Here is a 19,307-nt window from a genome sequence, read left to right as displayed (position 1 = left end):
TATCTTGCATTTAAGGCCATCCGGAACCAGTTTAGGCAGGTTCCTGGGAGCGCTGAAGCCTGTGTGCTGTGTGCAGCACTCCAGAGTCTGTGTGCATGCGTGCGTGTGTTCTTGTCCCCCTCCTGCTTATAGGGGTGGCTGGTGGTGGGAGGGTGTCCTCCCCGAGGGTCAGACTTGTGGGCAGCCTCCCCAGAGCCTGTGAGCAGGAGCCCAGGGGTGCTCCAGGGCTGTCTCCTGAGGCTGCGTGGTGCATACTGGTGCTGCATGTGCGTCCACGTGCACAGACTGCAGCGCGATGGCCAAGCCGAGAAGGCTGAGTGATGATTGCAGCCCAGCCCCTCAGTGCCTGCCACCCCCACCCCGTGTGTGTGAAAAACTGAGAGCACGCACCTGATGGTCCCTCCCCGGCCTCAGAGGATGCCTGGGTCATATCCAGGCCATGGGGTACCGGCTCCAGTGTGGTGGTGGTCACAGTGCCGGCTGTGTTCTCCTTCTCCTCCTCCTGGGCTGGGATCTCCAGGTGGGCGATGACAGGTGTTTCCAGCCCCAAGTCTACCACCAGGGGTGGTGCAGTTCATCATAACAGGGGCAGGAATGGGGTCCTGCCCTGGAGCATGAGCTGCTCTCCCTAGCCCTGGTGTAGGCCTGCTGCAACACTTTTAGTTTGCTGCAGACCTGCTCCAGGCTCCTGGTATGGCCCTTCATGGCCAGGCTGTCAGCCATCCAGCTGTAGATGTCGGTGTTGTTCCATCTGGAGCGGTGATCCTGGAGGTTCTCCTCATTGCCCCACATGAGGCAGGAGGGCCAGGATCTCCGCTCCAGATCAGAATGATGCACACCTCTTGTGGCCCCTGGTAGGCTCCTGGGAGGCTCCTGTGCATACTCCTTGGGATGGGCAGAGGGCTCTTTGATGGCTTGTGGCTGGGACATAGTGCCCAGATGTGCGGCACTGGCAGCTGCGCTGGCGCTGGAAACTCTGAGGGCCTGCTTCAAGCCAAAAGCCCTGTTCCCTGTCTGCAGCTTTAAGAGCTGCCGTGGAACAGGAACTATAGAGTTGTGATGAGTGTGGATGGAGTGGCCAGCAGGGCACTTGTGCTATTTCCTGGAGGCCTCTTTTTTTTTTTTTTTTTTTGACAAAATTCCCTATTCCACATCCAGACACACCTTTTATAAGGTTATATAAAGTGCCAGAGCTCAAGCAATTTTTTAAAACTTTCTTAACTAATGTGACAAGCTCAGAAATGATAGAGCTATGAACTGTAAGGGTAGGGGTACTTGAACTCAGACCTAGCAAACCATGGCACAAACTAAGCACTGGTTTTATATGCTTCCGTTTGTTCCATTATGTTGAATGATATAACTAACTCTTTGCATCAGTTCATGACGTTGATTTTTTCTTTACCTTTTTAGCTCCCAGTTCTACAATTTACTTCAAAAGGGACAGCCTAAGGCTGAGTTTCAATCTATTGTTTGTACTGAATTTCTACATCTAAGAGCCCCAGTCACATCATTGTGCTTGGTGCTATACAAAGACAGAATAAAAAAGAGAATGTCTCTGCTTTCTTCTGATCAACTCTGACCTACTTCAGGATAATAATATGAAAGAAAAATGGTTGTGTACTTTGATAGTTCTCTGTGACTCACTGACTTTCATAATCAGTGTAACAATATTGGGGTTCATTAAATAACAAACCAGTGAATGAAAAAGGAATACAACTTTATTAAAACAAACTAGAGAGCTTCTGTAGAGAGCTGCTGCACACAGCCATGTGGTATTCCCAACCCTCACTTCTAGGACACATCTACAAATATGTATGTTCATAATATTGTCTCTTATGAGGGAGTGTCTCTGAATTATAATCTTTTACAAATATATCTCTACGCTCAAGATGTCCAGAAGCACCAGGTCAGATATCAACAGTGCTTAATTTGTAATGAAAGCGATCCCTCACACAAATTTAGCACTGGCTGGGTGGCCAGAGAGCCGTGGCTGCTGGTTGGGCACCCAGCTCTGAAGGCAGTGCCACCTCCAGCAGCAGTGTAGAAATAAGGGTGGCACCATATTGTGTCACAACCCTTATTTTTGTGCTGTTGCTAGTGGAAGTACTGCATTCATAGCTGGGAGCCTAGAGGTGTCAGGGCTGTAAACCGCCAAATCTAGAGGTGCCAGGAGTTAAGCCCCAGCACAAACTAAACATTGGATGCTGGCTATTCGGTGACGATGTTGGTGAGGATAGTGCCACTGTTAATTCAGAAATTAGCCTCACATCTTTAAATGTTAGAAGGGTCAACATCAGACGAAATACAATAGTTATCACCTAACTCTGCTCAAAAATTGCCATCAAATCATGAGATTCCTCCTTAACAGATGACATGGATTTTTGTTGACAATTACAAGAAATAACAATTTTTCCCTATTATCATCACCACCACCACATAGGGATGGGGGAATGGATGTTGTGCTTTGCCTGGTAAAATTGTCATGACAATCATGAGAGGCTGCTGGGGGCATACAGAGGGTTGAATTTTGAACTCTGAAGTATGCCACCTCTGGGCAGCACAGCATTAGTAATATACTGTAAAGCATCAGTAGTGGGTATAAGTTCATGTTTTTGCTGGCCAGTGGAATCTACAAAACACTAAACTTTATTTGGAGGCAACAGTGCTATTAGTCAAGTCATTCTTACACCTATGTCAGTGTTCTTATGAACTGAGGACACATGCTGAATCAGTGACTCCAGACTGCAGTAAAGAAAGTTCAGCTGTGTGCCATTCTGTGGCCAACTGCATAGTGAAAAGGTCATATGTGATTACTATATACACTGTAATACATTTAAATGGAAAGAGGATGTCTGAGGAAATGAGACGTGGTATGTCCATCTCTTTACAGTACCTAGCAGTATTGCAGTGTTGCAGCACTTAGGTTTACCTCAGAGGGTGAAATGGAATGGGTTGAAAACTTTGAGGGGAAGTTTTTAAAGTGTGTTAGATTCAGTGTGAATTGTTTGGAAAGAAAAAGTAAATGCTTTATTTTTAAAGGGAGACTATTATTTTATGGGAATTTAACAATATTCAGTTAACTTTGCCAATGAAATGAATATTGAGAAGAAAGAGTGAGAGAAATTAAATGACTGAGACAAAGAAAAGGAAAATGAGAATGAGTCGGAGTGAGAGGATGAGAGAATGCAATGTTAGGATCAACTCGCTGATGAGATGTGGTCCTTGTTCTATTTCAGTGTTTCTCAAACTGAGCTCCGCGGAGCCTGGGGGCTCCACGAGACATCTCCAGGGGCTCCATGAGGTTGATAAACTGGAAACATCGATAGGTACAACACATATAATCAGTGGACCGCTGGGGCGCCGCATAAATTTTTACGCATGTAAAGGACTCCGGAGCCCAAAAAATTTGAGAACCGCTGCTCTATTTGTAGCTAGATAGCAACAATGGATATTTAACATCATGTCAGAAGGATGTCACTTTTAACCACTTAGTATTCCTGTAAATGCTGGGGTTTTTTCTATAGCTGCATGAGAGCTCTTGCTAAATGTGGAACAGCTACCACACTGGCTGATGTGGCCACTGGGCTACATGATTTTCTCAAGATAAGCATTAGTTTACAAAGTTCTTTGAGGAGGTATGAAAAGGCTGTATAGAATTATTACTATGGGAAAGTTAAAATATGCTTGCTGTAGTTGAAATCCCTCTCCTCTTTTGCAATTTCCCTGAATTGTGATTCAGAAGAATCTGTACTGACAGCATGTGATTGATAGGCAGCGCTGTCTTAAGGAACTTTCTTAATATATCAAACACAGCTGGTCTGTGCTCATGCAGTGCAGGTCATAACTTCCCTCTGTCTGTAAGTCACATTTGGGAGATGGTTATTATTCACTGTGCAGCTTTCTGTATGTCAGGAAGATGGACTTTCCAGTTCAAGGCCTGTTTTTGATGTGATAAGCAGGTCCTGATTAACTCTGCTAACTTAAAAAAAGTTATTCCAGATTTGTACTAGTGTAACAGAGCAGAACTTAGCTTAATTCATCCATCCATAGAGAAACCGCAGGACTTTTAGTGGGCTAGGAAGTTTGATTGACTCCCTTTTAAAGAGAACAGAGCCCGATCCCTCCATCCTCCTTCTAAGTTTGCTGTTGAAAATGCAGGAGGTGGGAGGATTTAAATCTTACTTGCACTAAGAGCCTATTTTAGGAAGCCTTAGTGTAAAAGAAAAGTAGAACTATATCTGGTATGAGACTATGCTCCCAGTGATATCTGAAGTACATTGACTGTGGCACATTCAATCTGTTGCAAAATGAAGACCAGCTACAGATGACAGCTTTCGTCACTTGTACCTCAGGCTGTGAAACTGCCACTCCTAGGAGCTACTGGATGAAATGCTACCATTAAGTTGACAGAGAGTATGGGATGGCTTTCCTGCCTCTAATAGGGTTCATCCCCCTTGTGAAAGCTGCTGTTCAGACATGAAGGAAGAAGTGGTAGTTGGAGAGGCAGGAGGGAGTCAGTTTTTTGAGGATGGGGAGATTTGAAGATGCTTATGTTATAGGGATGTGAATGGTTAACCAACACCCTTAACAGGTTATGCTAACTGGTTATGATTAACAGGCACGCAGGGGGCTGCTCCAGCATAGCGAGGCCTGCTGCAGACAAGGGCATTCCAGCTCAGCCGTGTCAGGGGGGCCGTTCTAGCCTAGCCAAGCTAGAGCAGCCCCCCACATATGTCCCTATTTAAGTGGTTAACCGGTTAAACATACCATTTCACTGGTAATCTGATCAATGGGATTTTACATCCCTAATATGTGGTGCAGAGAAGCAGCCAGAGAGGAGAGTTTGAAGGAGCCAACAAAATAGAAGCAATGGAGGTCAGAAGGCAGAAAGTCACCACGCAGGTGAAGGAGCTATATTGGGCAGACAAGCAGGAAACTTCAGGACTGATGTTAGAAAAAGAGGAGGAAGCAGTACTGGGAATAAAGGAAGGGAAAGAAGATAGTAGGGAGCATGTGGCAGGTTTTTTCCCTTTGAAGAAGGAAATGAGAACTTGGGGAGAAGGAGGAGAATGTGGAAGTGAGGCTCAAAGTGGTGAACAAGAATCTGGACTAATTGGCTTGCTACAACTAAACTCTGGGTGGGTGGGTGAGGAAGCGCCCAAAAGATTCAAGATATGCTTTTCAAACCTGTATGCCACTTAATCTTGCTTAATTTGCACATAAGGTTGCTGAGGCCGAAGGAACATTGGTTTGTATAACTTCTACTTCACAGGTGCAGCCCCAATTTCATCTCCCCATTTGTGAAACGTTGTTAAGTATAAATGGTTTGCTTAGGGTAGAAACAGAGAGTGGGCATTTCCTAGTTTTTGCACAATTCTGCATCATGTATGGTTTCAGTTCATTCTTTCCAAAGGACAAGAGGCAATTCCAACCATAGATTTGAGTCTCTCATGTGTCAAAGGTCATCTCAGAACAGCTGGGCATGGGGGCATTGCTCCAGTTACTCCTCCTCAAGTTCTATGGGTCACCAGAGCCTCTACCACAAGTTATAAGGGTTTGCGGACTGCTCGAGCTTATGACCTGCTCAAGACTATTTTGCTGTCTCAGGGACACCACACCACACACAACTTCATGCCATTTATGCAAAAGGAATCCCCACCTGTTTCTTTAGGGCAGGTCTTGTCATGGGGTATTGTGCTACGTAGGGCAAGAGCTGACTCTTTATCTAGTAAAAGTGTTGAGACATTTAAAAATAGAATCTCATACAATGTTTTATAAACTTACAGAAGCAGCTGAATTAATAGATTAGGCTCCCAGTGTTTCAATCTGTGAACTACTGAGACAGCTGCTCCTGTGGGACAATGCAGATCACAAAGTCCCAGATGAAGCATGGGAGAGCTGAGGATAAAATATTCTTGATTAAGGGGATCCAGTATGGAACAGCCATTTTGAGATCAGGTAAATCAAGTGTGACATAGGAAATGCTGCAGAACCTTCCTCTTTGAAAAAGCCTTTCCAGCATAAGAATGACACTTACAACACTGTGGGTATGTCTACACTACAGCGTTATTTCGAAATATCTAATTTCAAAATAGTTATTTCAAAATATCTTATTTCGAAATAATGTGTCTAGACACAAAATGCATTTCGAAATATTATTTTGATATTGCATCCACACTGATAGGATACTGAATCGCATTTAAGGCTGGCCAGAACTGGTTCTGGCAGGGCATCAGGTCAGGAGTTACTTTGTGTGGCTGCTGCCTGAGGCTATCTGAGGCCCGGGCTTAAAGGGACCCTCCTGAACAGCCAGTTCTCAGGTTTCCCTGCTCGCTTGCCTACCTCGCTGAGGAACAGCAAAGCATTTTTTCCTCTGTATGCTCTGGTTGTCCTCACTCAGGACACCACAGCACTCTGCAGCATGGAGCTGGAGCCGCCCCTGGGCACTCTGGTGCTTCTCTTAGACTTGTCGCTGCAAGCCTGGCAGCACTTTCTGCAGACTGCCTCGCAGGATCTGCAGCAACCCAAGCCCCAGGCCTTCTTCCAGACCCTCCTGGAGTATGTGGAGGAGCAGCTGCAGCTCCTGGACGCCAGCGTGCCTCGCCGCATCTGGCGTATGGACACCAGAACTGACTGGTGGAATCACATTGTCCTGGAATACTGGGGAGACCAACAGTGGACCCAGAACTTCAGGATGAAGAAGGGCACCTTCATCGAGCTCTGTGAGTGGCTCGCCCCTGCTCCGTGGTGACAGGACACGCACATGAAGCCCGTCATTCCCCTCCAGCAGCATGTGGCCATCGCCCTATGGAAGCTCTCCACGCCGGATAGCTACCGATCCGTGGTGAACCAGTTTGGTGTGGGGAAATCCACTGTTGGAGCGGTGATCATGCAGGTATGGCAATATCCAACCACTGTGCCAGGAGGGGGAGTGCAAGGAGGGAATGGGTTGCCCTAGGGAAAAGGAGGGGGAGGTGGTGACAGTCCCCTCCCTGGAGGGGTTTGTTCTGTCCTGCCCTCACTAAGGACTGCCTGCAGTGGCCAGGATTGCAGGGGGGGTTGCTCCTGGGAAGGGAGGGTGTGGGGCAGTGGCGGGGAGGGAGTACTCTCAGCCACCCTGGCACCCCGGTGACTCTCGGTTTTGTGTGTCCCTCTGCAGGCGGTCAAGGCCATCAACAGAGTGCTGCTCTGCAGAGTCATCCACCTCGCCAATATTGATGCGGTCATCAAGGGGTTTGGTACCCTGGGCTTCCCTAACTGCGGGGGGCAATCTACAGGACGTACATACCCATCAGTGCCCAAGACCACCAGGCCTCCCTGTACATCAACCGGAAGGGATACTTTTCTGTCATCCTGCAGGCTGTGTCTGACCATCGAGCCACTTTGTGGACATCAGTGTGGGCTGGTCCAGCAGAGCACACTACGTGCGGGTTTTCCGCAATTCCTCCATGTGCCAGAGGCTGCACGCCGGGACTTTCTTCCCCGACCTCCACATCAGGGTTGGAGATGTGGACATGCCTGTCTGCCTGGTGGAGGATGCGGCCTATCCCCTCCAGCCCTGGCTCATGAAGCCCTACACGGGACACCTCAACCCTTCCCGAAAGGCATTTAATGCCAGGCTGAGCAGGGCTCGCATCGTAGTGGAGGGTGCTTTCGGCCGGCTGAAGGCCTGTTTTAGATGCCTTCTCACCCGCCTGGACCACTCAGAATGGAATATTCTGCACATGGTGGCAGCTTTCTGTGTGCTGCACAATTTGTGTGAGCGGAAGGGAGAGGCTTTCCTGCCAGGCTAGATGGCAGAGGCCGACCACTTGGATGGCCTCTACCCACAGCTGCCATCCAGGAGGTCCATCGCGGGGGCTGTCTGTATCCAGGAGGCCATGCGGGAGAGCTTTCACCCGAAGGAGCAGTAACAGTCTCCCTGGTCTGCCTCACTGGGGACTTGTGCCTCATTCCTCCCTCACGTCCTTCCACTTACCCCTCCCTAACCCCCCTTCCTGATGTCAAATAAAATACATGTGTGTTCATGAAAACAAAGTCTCTTTATTGAACAAAACTGGGGTGGGGGGGAATGAAACTTAGGTGAGACTGGGGAAAGAGGGGAGGAGAGAGGTGAGGGGGAAACCTGGGAGGAGGGAGCTGGCAGGGGGAGGCAAGGGGAGGAAGTGGGAGGAGAAGCTCAGGGTTCAGGGTTGGGGGTCTTGCTGGCCAACTGTCTCCCAGCATTGCAGGTGCAGGTGCCTTGGTGTCCCTGGGAGGGGTGGAGAGGGTGTGGAGGGAGAAGTGGGAAGGGGAGAAGGAGTGGGAGGAGGAGCGGTAGCTGGGGAGACAGCAGGGGCTGGAGTGTCAGGAGGCAGCAATCTCTGCACTAGGGTCTGCAAGTGTCGCAGATGGCACGGCCCTGTGCAAGCTGCTCCCGCCAGCTCTCCCGCTGGAGCCACAGGTCTTCTTGCACCCAGTGGTTGAGGGTGCGGTGCAGGGCTTGCAGTGCTCCCCAGGTGCTGCCGCTGGGAGTCTTCTTGTGCATGGGTCAGCCTGCAGAGTGCTCGGTGCGGGAAGATGTCCTGCGTGGGGCGGTGTGCCCTGCACTCACAGATGGTGTGTCTGTGGAGAAACAAGAGAAGTGGTCAGTTATCCCTGGGGACAGTGAGTGTAGCCCAGCCCCTCCTCTGCAATCAAGGACGACAGTTCTCCACACCATCAGAATCGATGTGCTTGCACACAGGCCATGTTCAGGACGTCCTGCTATCCTTGGGAGTGGGAGCTGCCCCAAGACTGCACCTATGCCCCTGTGCTGCATCAGTGTGGGTGCGTATGTGGGGGGGAGATGCCCTCTGCCTCTGTGTAGAGGGGGCTTGTGGAGGCCAGTGGCTTGCTGGCTCATGCTGCGGCTTGGGTCAGGGCAGCAGCAGATTGGCTCTGGGCTGGTAGGCCTGATGCTAGCCACAAAGGACTGTGGCCAGACTCTACCCCTTTAAGAGGGAAGGGGGAAGGAGGAGAAGAGTTTTCCTGTTTGTGCCCAGAGTGGCCACCAGGGCACCCTGGGAAGGGCTGGAAGCCCCCTATTTCGAAATAGCCCCTATTCCCTGTCTACATGGCTCCTATTTCGAAATAGTTATTTTGAAATAGGCACTATTCCTCATAGAATGCTAGGAAAGTTATTTCGAAATAACTTTGCTGGGTAGACATACCCTGACACACTTTTTTTCCAATAAAACCATACCAGTCAGCCAATCAAATGAAAAAGTGAATACAATTCAAAACTAGAACTTTAACTATGAAAAGGAAGACGTGCCAGTCCATGAAATCTACTAGAGACTCTGCTATTGCCTTTGATGTTATATGGCAGGCTCTCAGATACTATGGTGATATGCAGCAGTATAAAACACAAAGATACGCCGTTGAATATGATGCAGAGTAAGATAAAGCTCTGATGCAGCCCACATCCTTAAGTGCATGTGCAACAAGAAAAAAGGAAGGAAACAGGTGCATAAGGGGGGGGACACAGTTCCCAATAGCTATAGTAAAAATAGAAAGTATCTTCCCCTGCATTGTTTCCCCCTTATGCATCTGTTTCCTTCCTGTGATGTGAAGCAGTATAAAACCCAAACTTGTAGGCTATGTCTAGACTGGCATGATTTTCCGCAAATGCTTTTAACGGAAAAGTTTTCCGTTAAAAGCATTTGCGGAAAAGAGCATCTAGATTGGCATGGATGCTTTTCAGCAAAAACACTTTGGCACGGACGCTTTTCCGCAAAATCTAGACGCGCTTTTGCACAAAAAAGCCCCAATCACCATTTTCGCGATCGGGGCTTTTTTGCGCAAAACAAATCTGAGCTGTCTACACTGGCCCTTTTGCGCAAAAGCTTTTACGCAAAAGGACTTTTGCCCGAACGGGAGCAGCATAGTATTTCCACAAGAAGCACTGATTTCTTACATGAGATCGTCAGTGTTCTTGCGGAAATTCAAGCGGCCAGTGTAGACAGCTGGCAAGTTTTTCTGCAAAAGCAGTAGACACAGCTGTAGTGTATGGGCTTGGCTGTGCATCTTGTGTCATCGTTCACAGCTGTGCAAGGTGAATGTAATGCACTATTGTATTACATGTATCTATCTGAAAATTCAGTTACTTGGGAAAGGGGTTAAAATTAATGTATTTTTGTATTAGTGAAAGCCAATGATTAAAAGTACCTGCAGTGAATAAGCTGACGGAACTAATCACGGTATTTTCCCTCCTCTGTTTTGCTGATGCAGGGAGCCATAAGTCAAGAACTAGACTGTGACTAGCCCAACCCTGGATGAACAGGGATGATTTCATTTCACTCCCTGCTTTGGGCAGGGAGTTGGACATGATGACCTCCTGAGATTTCTTCCAACCCTATGATTCTATGAACAGGAAAATCACAGGGAGTAAAGATTCTCTACCCCCCATGAAGTCATTTACAAGTGTTGCCTCTTACTTTGGAGCAGAGTTTCTCAACCTTTTTTTATAAAGTACCCCCAGTACCTACAGTTTTCAGACACACACAATTTTTTTCTACCATTGCAACACATTTGTTTAAACAACTTAATCGTAGCCGGGCGGGCGATGAAATTTTTGGATGTAAAAAGTACAAAAATAATAAAGCGCTGTAAAACTTAAAACAAAAATTCAGTTTTCTCCAAATTTCAGTTGTGTTGACATACCCCCCAGACTTCTCTCGAGTATCCCTAAGGGTATTTGTACCACTGGTTGAGAAATACTTCTTTGGAGCATGCCTAAAGAGTGCAATTTACCCTAAATCAGCAGAGCCCTTTCTTTCTGTATATTTCCCGCCCAAGCCATAAAAGCACTTCTTCCTCTGTGTAAGAATTCCTTTTTGTTTTCCAATGATAAGGATCTGTCAGCCGACAGTCAGGGCAGTGTGTGCGTGTGTGTTACACCCAAGTCTTCAACTGCTGAGACACAGAGTCTCGTTGCAGTGGGCAGCCTAGGAGGCTGGAGGGCTCCCCGAAAAATAGTTTAACGTCTGTGACTTTACTGCTAGGACTGGGGTCCCGTCGCAGAGGGCAGCCAACAGGCTCTCAAACGCCCCGAGTTTATAGGAAGAGCTTATTACACCTTAGATTTCAGCTGCTAGAATTCGTAATTCCTTCGCAGCGGGCAGCCTTGGGGAAAGACTGAAAGGTGCCCCAGTGGATTCTGCCACCTGGGTGTGACAAATCCAAACGCCCAAGCTCTCCCTATATCTGTCCCTAAGACCGGCTGAAGTTCTTTTAAATTGTGCTTGGTTCTGTTACAGCAACTGAAGGAGTCAGTTTAAAGCTTAAACAGTTACAGGTTTATTAAAGAAGCTTATAAATCATATGGTTACAATGGCTATTGCTCTATTTCTTAACTATTAGCAAAATATAGATCTTAAAAATGGTTACAAAGAAGATAAAGATAGAAAATAGAAATAATGGTACCAAGTAACAGCTTACTCTTTCTATGTGTACACTTAAGACAGAGGACCACATCCAGATACAATTTTTACCCCCTTCTGTGCCTCTCGACTCCAGCATGTCAGGCCAGGGCTGGTCCCTCAATTCCTAGGAAAGACGAAAATACGAGGTGGGTGTCCCCATAGAACCTCGGGAGGTCAAACACCTAATCCGACCAGCAGGTAGAGGGTAGAATGACACTCAAAGTGAGTGTGTGCTGGACCCATCTTTTATACCCAGGGGGTCACGTATTTCTCTTTCTTATCTGTCATGCCAAATGGGGCTGGTCTGTCTTTTTGTGAGACCAGTTCTTACAAGGGAGTTGTGAACTTAATTTACACTTGTAAGAGAGATAACTAAATTGGAATTACTGGGGATTCTTTTCTCAGTGGGAAATTCCTCTCCCAGGGACTGTGTGTGTGTTCGAATCAACATGGGTGCCAGCCGGGGCAGTTCTCGCAGCCTCGAGGCCAGCTTATTGACTTAATCGCTCTCTCTCCACATACCTGTTTTTTCAGCTTCTCAGGATCAGATGAGCCAGCATAGACTATGCTGATTTTACTGCTCCTTCTCTGCCCTGTATGCTTCAGAGAGGCAAATAAGATGGATGATATGGGGGGTTGGTCTGTCTGGCTACAGGATCTAACACTGGGGTCATGATCTGGATTGTAACTCCTGAGAACCACAAATTACAAGGAATAATAATTAATCTAGTATACTGCTAGATTGCAGATCACTGGTGCATGGGTGTAACATCAACAAAAGAGGCCCATCCCACCAATCAGAATGTAGATTTGGTCAGTTGTTGTCCCCAGCCATATTCTAACACAAATACCCATATCTGTATCAAAGAGCTTTAGTGAATTATAGTTCTATTCACAGTGTTTTGATGGCAAAATGTTCTAAATATTTATTAGTATTGTACTTATAGCTCATAAGTCATCTCTATATGCGTTTTTTTTAATATTTAAGACCTAGAAGAAATGTAGGTGATTTATGAATCAGAGTTTAGTATAAGTGGAACCATCTTACTAGCTGAAGAGGGGCAAAGGGTGGGGAAAAGTTAACTTGCCAACTAACCACTTTATTGTGATGCGTGTGTGGAGCCATGACTCATATACTGCAAGCGAGGACATGTAAGAGTACATTGTTGCTTTGTTTACAGTCTATCTGGGGAAAGAAACACACAAAACAAAGACATTTACATTGGCTAATATTCTGGTCTTTCCAAAAAAAGCATAGTTCAGAGTCACTAAGCCTTTCAGCTCTGGGTAAGAATCCTGGAATGTTGATGCAGGCATAAGGTTTCAAAAATAGATTGGTGTTTACATGGTGTGTACAGATTAAGAAGAAAAGAATTCAGAAGAAGAAAAAGTAGTATGTATTTTTAAAACAGTGATGAGCTCTAAAGGTACAATCTCTAAGCTTCCACAGAATTTAGGGGTGTTTGGATCCAGGCTTTTGGTTTGACTTAGCATAGGTATAGTAAATAGCTGCAGAGTTCTGATCTAATCTCCCTAGGTTCTGGAGATTTTCAGACCCAACATTTTTGGTCTTATTTCTAAATTAGATTAATTTAAAAAAAGCTTTTTGGCATATTGGAATATCCCATGTATTTTGGGATAGATTTTAATTAGTTTTTCAACAGAATAATATCTAGCTCTTTGACACTAAGCACTCCTGGAATCACACGCTACGGACTACAGTCTTAGTACAAAATATGCCTTCAGGCATCATTTGAAAACTATTACTATTACTAATTACTTATACTAATTACTGATCAGTATTATTCTTGCATGATGGAGGTATGCAATGGGTATTAATATCTCTGTATATATGCTGGAGTTATTACTAAATGTGTGTGATATGCTAGGAAAACTAGTAAACGGGTCTGCATTAGACAAAGGAATGAATTTTCCCAACCTGGAAGCGCCAACCCCAGAGTATGTGGAAAGACAATAAGAATGTATTTATATCAGGTAACAAGGTGAGGTGAAGACAAACCTCATACTAACAAGTGTGATAGGAGACAGCATGGCTGGAACTAGGGATGCTGGGGGTGCTACTGCACCCTTTGGCTCAAAGTGGTTCAGGGTTTACAGTTTGGTTCAATGACTTTCAGCAATCCCACTACACAAATTGTTCCAATAACCCTGATGTAATCTGAGCCCCAGCAGGAGAAAGAAGCTTGATCTTCCCAGAAGAATCCTTTTCAAAGATTTACTGACCTATAAAAAGGGGGGATTGAGCCTCATGTGATAAGCAACTGAATCAAGTGATTGTATACAATATTACTACATTTTAAACATGTAGAGAATGAGGACTTTGCTGAAAACAAGTGACACACTGATAATTAATATCAATATGAAATGTATATAATCATACTACATAGGAGTTATGGATACTTATTGATATTAGGATATCTGGTTTGCTCAGACAAAATGGAATGACACAACTAACTGCCTGTCTCCTATGCAAATTTAATAGAATCAGAAATCATGGAAGCCCATTTACAAAATCATACAGGCATTGAACTTTGGAAGATACAAGCATAGACAGGAGCCATGTCTGGCATTCATCATTAACCAGACACAAGAGAACTGAGTTCTTGCAAGCAGAGAAAGGTGGGTTCTTTAATCAAGGTATGTCTGAAGCAGATGGTTGGATTGTCTGGAAACTGAATACAGGTGAGCATCTTGACTTTTCACCTAAAAAGAAAAGTCACCTTGTGATTTTGTGTAAGACCTTAGCCACAAAAGCAACATTTGTTTTTACTTTTGAACAGCTGCTAAATTCTCAAAGATTATGGTAATGTGGTGTGACTTAAGGAGAAAGAATCTTGAGTAAAGGGAGATGAATAAATTGCACAACTCTGTGAGGTAGTCTGACTCAGATATCTTCTGCTTCCCCCCTGCCTTTATCAGGATAATTGAGTAGTAATAATTTGCTTCTGATCTAGACCTGCAACAATTAATATACCCCTCCATGCTGACATAGCTACATTGGCCTGTACTCTGGGGAATGAGTCTGCCATTCCTTTTTTTCCAGTCCACTTGGCATATGCATCTTTGTTTCTGTGCAAGGTCTGGGCTTCAGAGGGGATGTAAATGGGGTTCTTGTTCCCTTAAAATGGTGGCTATAGAATTTAAGCCTCAATCTAGCTCTTAGAAGCCAAAAGCTAGTTACCACCTATGCTTACAGAGCTACATTTTCATCACATTGTAGTACTATAAAAATGGTCACATCAAATGTTGATCAGTTACACCTTTCCAGCATTTTTTAAATGCAGAGAGCTAAATGTGTTCACTGTTCCTCCAGTTCTATGGAATGTCCCCACAAAAGGATGTGATAATTTTATACAGTAACTAGCAGATGTACCTGACATTGCTCAGGTCTTTAACAGAAGTAATTATTTTTTTGAAAAATAAATGAAAAACATACATGCTTTATTTCAATGATTGTATTTTTAAAACATGAAGGAAAATGAAGGCTGAAGTGAGAGTTTGGGGGCGAGGAGCGACAGGGAGTGGGTAGCTCAGGGCAGGGGGAGAGTGTGCTGAAGTCAAGGCAGGTGGGAGGTACAGGACTCAGGGCAGGGGGCTTTCGGCAGGGAGCTTAGGGCAGGTGACTGGGAGGGGGGCTTAACGATGTTGCCTGTGGTAGCGAGCGTGGTGCTGCTCCAGTTTCAACTACTCCCAGGGGACCAGAGCAGTGCTCCCCTGCCAACAGGCCCCCCAATTGCCCTCCCTCAGTTTGTAGGCTGTCTGGGGGAGACCTGGATTTGGAGGCTGCCACCCTCTCCATTGCCCCCCCCCCATAACCTGAAGGCTGTCTGGGGGGCCAGACACAGGGGGATGCCACCCCTTTACCACCCACCTTGCAGCCTGCAGGATGTCTGGAAGGGGCAAGTTCCTGGTTTGCCACCACCCTGCAGTGCACTCCCCAGGACTTGCAGGCTATTGAGGTGGGGGCGAGGCTCTAGGGGCTGCCACCAGCCTCTCCCTCCCCATGGCCTGCAGGCTCTCCATTGTGGGAGCAGGCTCTGGGGGCTGCTCCCCTCTTCAACAGTGGCCCCAAAGCCTGCAGGCTTTCACGGGGGGGCAGACTGCAGGTTTGGAGTAGGGGGACTACTTACCCAGTCTGGAGGCAGGCAAGATAGCAGAGCCTCAGCCCTTGGTGCTGCAGCTGCCTTCACTGGCCACTCTCAATATTGTATTCCTTCTTTCTCTGTCCCCTCTCTTTCCATGTTATGGAAAACTGTCCAATTTCTGACACTTCCCATTTTTTCAGGCACCCTGACCTTGGTTTAAATTAATGCAAGAGGAAGCTGCATATAAATTTGGTGGCCCTACCTCTTACGGTTTAGGAGGAGTTCTTGAACAAATGGATGTATAGACACACAGACAGATGGACTCTCAGACAGACACATTCTAAAACATATATATAGATACAAGATAATAATTGTCTTTTTTAAATGACCTATATGAGCACATATTAATACACAACACAAATAGTTCATCTGTCTTACGTTTGTGAGTCTGCAATAGCATTAACTTAAAAACAAACATGGGCTTTTGTAACCTCTACTCATGGGAGGACTCCTCACCAGTTAGAGGAGTCTTACTGAAAGCAAGTAAGGATTACTCTTGTGAGTTGGGAATACTGCATATGGCCCATAACTTATACTTCCCTCATTGTATGATACAAGTTGAACCTCTCTTATCCGGAACTCTCTGGTCTGGCAACATTTGTGGTCCAGACCAGAGAGCCCTAGTGGCAGAGGTTGAGAGCGGCTGTGAGCGGAGCTGTCTGGTGAGCAGCAGCCCACAGAGCCAGTGACCCGGGGGCAGGGAGCCCTGGGAGAGGCTGCTGCCCCACAGAGGATGGGGCAGAGAGCCCCTTGAGCAGCTGCCGCTTTGTGCAGGGTCAGGTGGCCCCCTTGGGAGCAGTTGCTGCTTTGTGTGGGGCCAGGTGCTCTGGGAGTGGCTGCAGCTTTGCACGGGCCAGATGGCTGGGGGTAGGGAGCTCGGGGAGTTGGGCAGCCTGGGGCAGGAAGCAGAGCTTCACTTGCAGGCTGGGGGCAACAGGCGGGTGGAAGAGATCAGCCCTCCATGTTCTCCCAGGCCAGCAGGCAGAAGAGAAGCCCCGGGAGAGCCCGGAGGTCTGACCTCCCCTGGTCCGGCAAACTCCTTTGTTCGGGACCACACTGGTCCTGAGGGTACCAGACCAGAGAGGTCAAAATCTGTAGTTAAAGATTGTGTATGTGATTGAGAACTGCAGACATGAATTGATCTTATGGCATGGTCCAAGTCAGTGGAAAGATTCTGAATTTCTTTCCTGGGCCTTCAATCAGGGCTTAGAATATTAGAAACTCTATGTGGAAGATGTTCAGATACTATGGTCATGACTGCCAGGATACAACTTTTTAAAATAGCTTTTTTAAAAATATTGATGCTTCAGTTACTGTTTTTAAAGACTGGTAATTTATATAGTGTATGAAAAGGTATTGAAATATTGAACTGAACAGGCAGTTTGAGATGCCCTTGATAACCTACTTCTCATTCATGTTTGCGGAGACCTTCTTTGCTTAGATGTTTCTATTCTGTAATCTTGAATTGCATTTCTGCTATGTACATTCAGCTGATGTACATAAAAACTAGAGTATTTCCTACTTTGTGCACAGGGTGGACAAACACAGCAATTGTTTGAGCATGTTTTTCTTTCCATTTATCACGAATATTATCTTATTGATTGTTATATAGTGCATGCACTACAACCATTTGCTAACTGCAGATATTGTATTAAAATATTCAGTTTCAAACACATGCACGCTATATAACTAAATAGAGAGTGTATTAAAAAGACTTATAAATCACAGCGGGCAGGACAGCTTTGAAAAAGGAAATGTTTTATAACACCACTGAATTAGTAAAAATGTGTGACTTGTATATATCTGAAATTTTAAAAAGTGTGAGAAACATAGCACTGTTTACTCAGCATCATATTTCCCCAGCAAATGTTTTTCTATCAACTGAAGAATTACAATAAAATCTTTAACTGAATAATTAAAAATCCACATCAACACACATTGGCTTGTATTCCCTGCTCCAGCCATGCTATGGTCAGTGCAAGACTGGAAGATATGAGTGTGAAATACAAATGGTTCCCAGCCAGCCACCTTTACAGTTCCCTAGTCCTAGGGCTGGCCAGAGACTGGCCAGATGGTATAAATTAAAGCACGCCTCCCAGACCCACTAACAGTGTGGCAAGAAGAGCAATTAGGGTTGCCAGAAGGTTTCAGAAAATATACCGAAAAAAAAGACCTCAAGAGTTGTTAAGCAACAAAAACAAACAAATAAACAAACAAACAAAAATAGCGTGGCCCCTTTAAGAAATGCGGGGTGAGGCTTTTTGGCCCTAACAGGCTGCCGGCGGCTGCCTGCCATATTGCCTCCCTATGCGGGGCTGGACAGCTCCCCTGCGGAAACCGGTAAGCCTAGTTGCCAGGCTGCCTCCGTATTGAGCTGGAGAGACCGGGATTTTTGCCTTCTGTCCGGGAAAAAATCAGAAAGTACCGGACATTTTAGGTGTCCGGAATTTTCTGATTTTTTTTTACTGGACAGAAAGTGAAAATACCGAACTGTCCGGTTCAATACCGGACACCTGGCAACCCTCAGAGCAATTGCCCCAGGGCTTGGTGATTCTAAAGGACCTGGGGATCTGGCCACCAATGCTGCTACCTTAGGCCCTTTAAATTGTCACCGGAGTGCTGCACGGCAGCTCTAAGAGTGTGGGGGTGTGTGCACCGTTCTCTGGTTGATGCTGAGGGCTGGGGCATGGTGTGGCATGCTTGCTTACCTGGCCCTGCCCCTCCCTGCACCTTGCCCAGGGGCCTGATATTGCTCTTGGCTCCCCTAAGTCCTCCATTCCCAATGGATTTACACACAGGTGAAAAACAATCTGGCTTAGGGCTGGCGACAGACTTCACCGGTCCTGGGCAATGTTTTGGGAGTGAGGGACTTGGTTTCAGCCCCGAAAGAGGTGGGGCTTCAGAAAAGGGGTGGGACCATCTGGGCTGTGCCGTGCCTCCCACAGCCAGCTCTCTGCTCTGTCCAGACTGTGCTGTTCAGGGCTCCAGTGGTGATTTAAAAGGCTGTGGACTCTGGTTGCCATTGCTGTTGCAGTAACAGCAGTGGCTGCCCTTCTGAATCATCAGGCCCCATGGCAGCTGCTCCCTTTGCACCCCACTCCACCCTGTTGACAGCCCTGATCTGGTCTTTAATTGTAAACATACTAGATTAGATAACAATGTTGCCAACCCTAACCATTTAAAAATCATGAATTAGGACCCATGAACTCATCAGGTTGGCTTAAAATCATGAGATTAGTTTTTATAAATGTTTTCTTTAAAGCTAGCTGAAGTAGAAGGAAGAATAGAAATAAACAGAACACTAGGTTAATACTGGGAGTGGGCAGAGAGATCTCGTATGGCTGCAGAAAAAAATAGAAACAGTTGATAGTAATTCAGAGGTTCTTGTGAAGGAAAATGTTTCTCTCAATAGGAAATTGGAACACTTGAAGAGTTACTGAAGAAAAGAGAAACAATGATGTTGGGATGGCCAATTGATCTTAACTGAAAAGAAACTGAAAAATTGCTCAATTGTTTTTGGGCCTAAATTTGCAGTTACCTGCTCTACAAGGAGTAGTTGATACAATTCTGTGCCAATTGGGGGATTCCTTTAGTTTAGCCCAATCCTACTTCCGTTGAGGTATATGCAAATTTGGCCATAGATTTCAGTGAGAGCAGGAGTGGATCCATCAACCATTTTTTATCCAAATCCTGCTCT

The 19,307-nt window shown here is 46.0% G+C and overlaps 1 long non-coding RNA gene across 2 annotated transcripts in view; it reads left to right on the top strand.

Annotated features, from left to right (window-relative positions):
• LOC142829637 (uncharacterized) overlaps nt 1-19,307 on the top strand; it is a 42,001-nt gene that overhangs the window by 21,004 nt on the left and 1,690 nt on the right. Inside the window, exon 2 of one of the 2 annotated variants that reach the window (XR_012904263.1) lies at nt 13,948-14,084. This is a non-coding gene — a long non-coding RNA (uncharacterized LOC142829637). Of the gene's footprint in view, nt 1-13,947; nt 14,148-19,307 lie in introns of both variants that reach the window. The other variant, XR_012904264.1, reaches the window with a different exon arrangement.

The sequence above is a fragment of the Pelodiscus sinensis genome, chromosome 5 (assembly GCF_049634645.1).
Source record: "Pelodiscus sinensis isolate JC-2024 chromosome 5, ASM4963464v1, whole genome shotgun sequence".
Classification (NCBI taxonomy): domain Eukaryota; kingdom Metazoa; phylum Chordata; order Testudines; family Trionychidae; genus Pelodiscus; species Pelodiscus sinensis.
The sequence above is the reverse complement of the archived record's forward strand: the minus strand, read 5'-3'. Positions and strand labels throughout refer to the sequence as shown.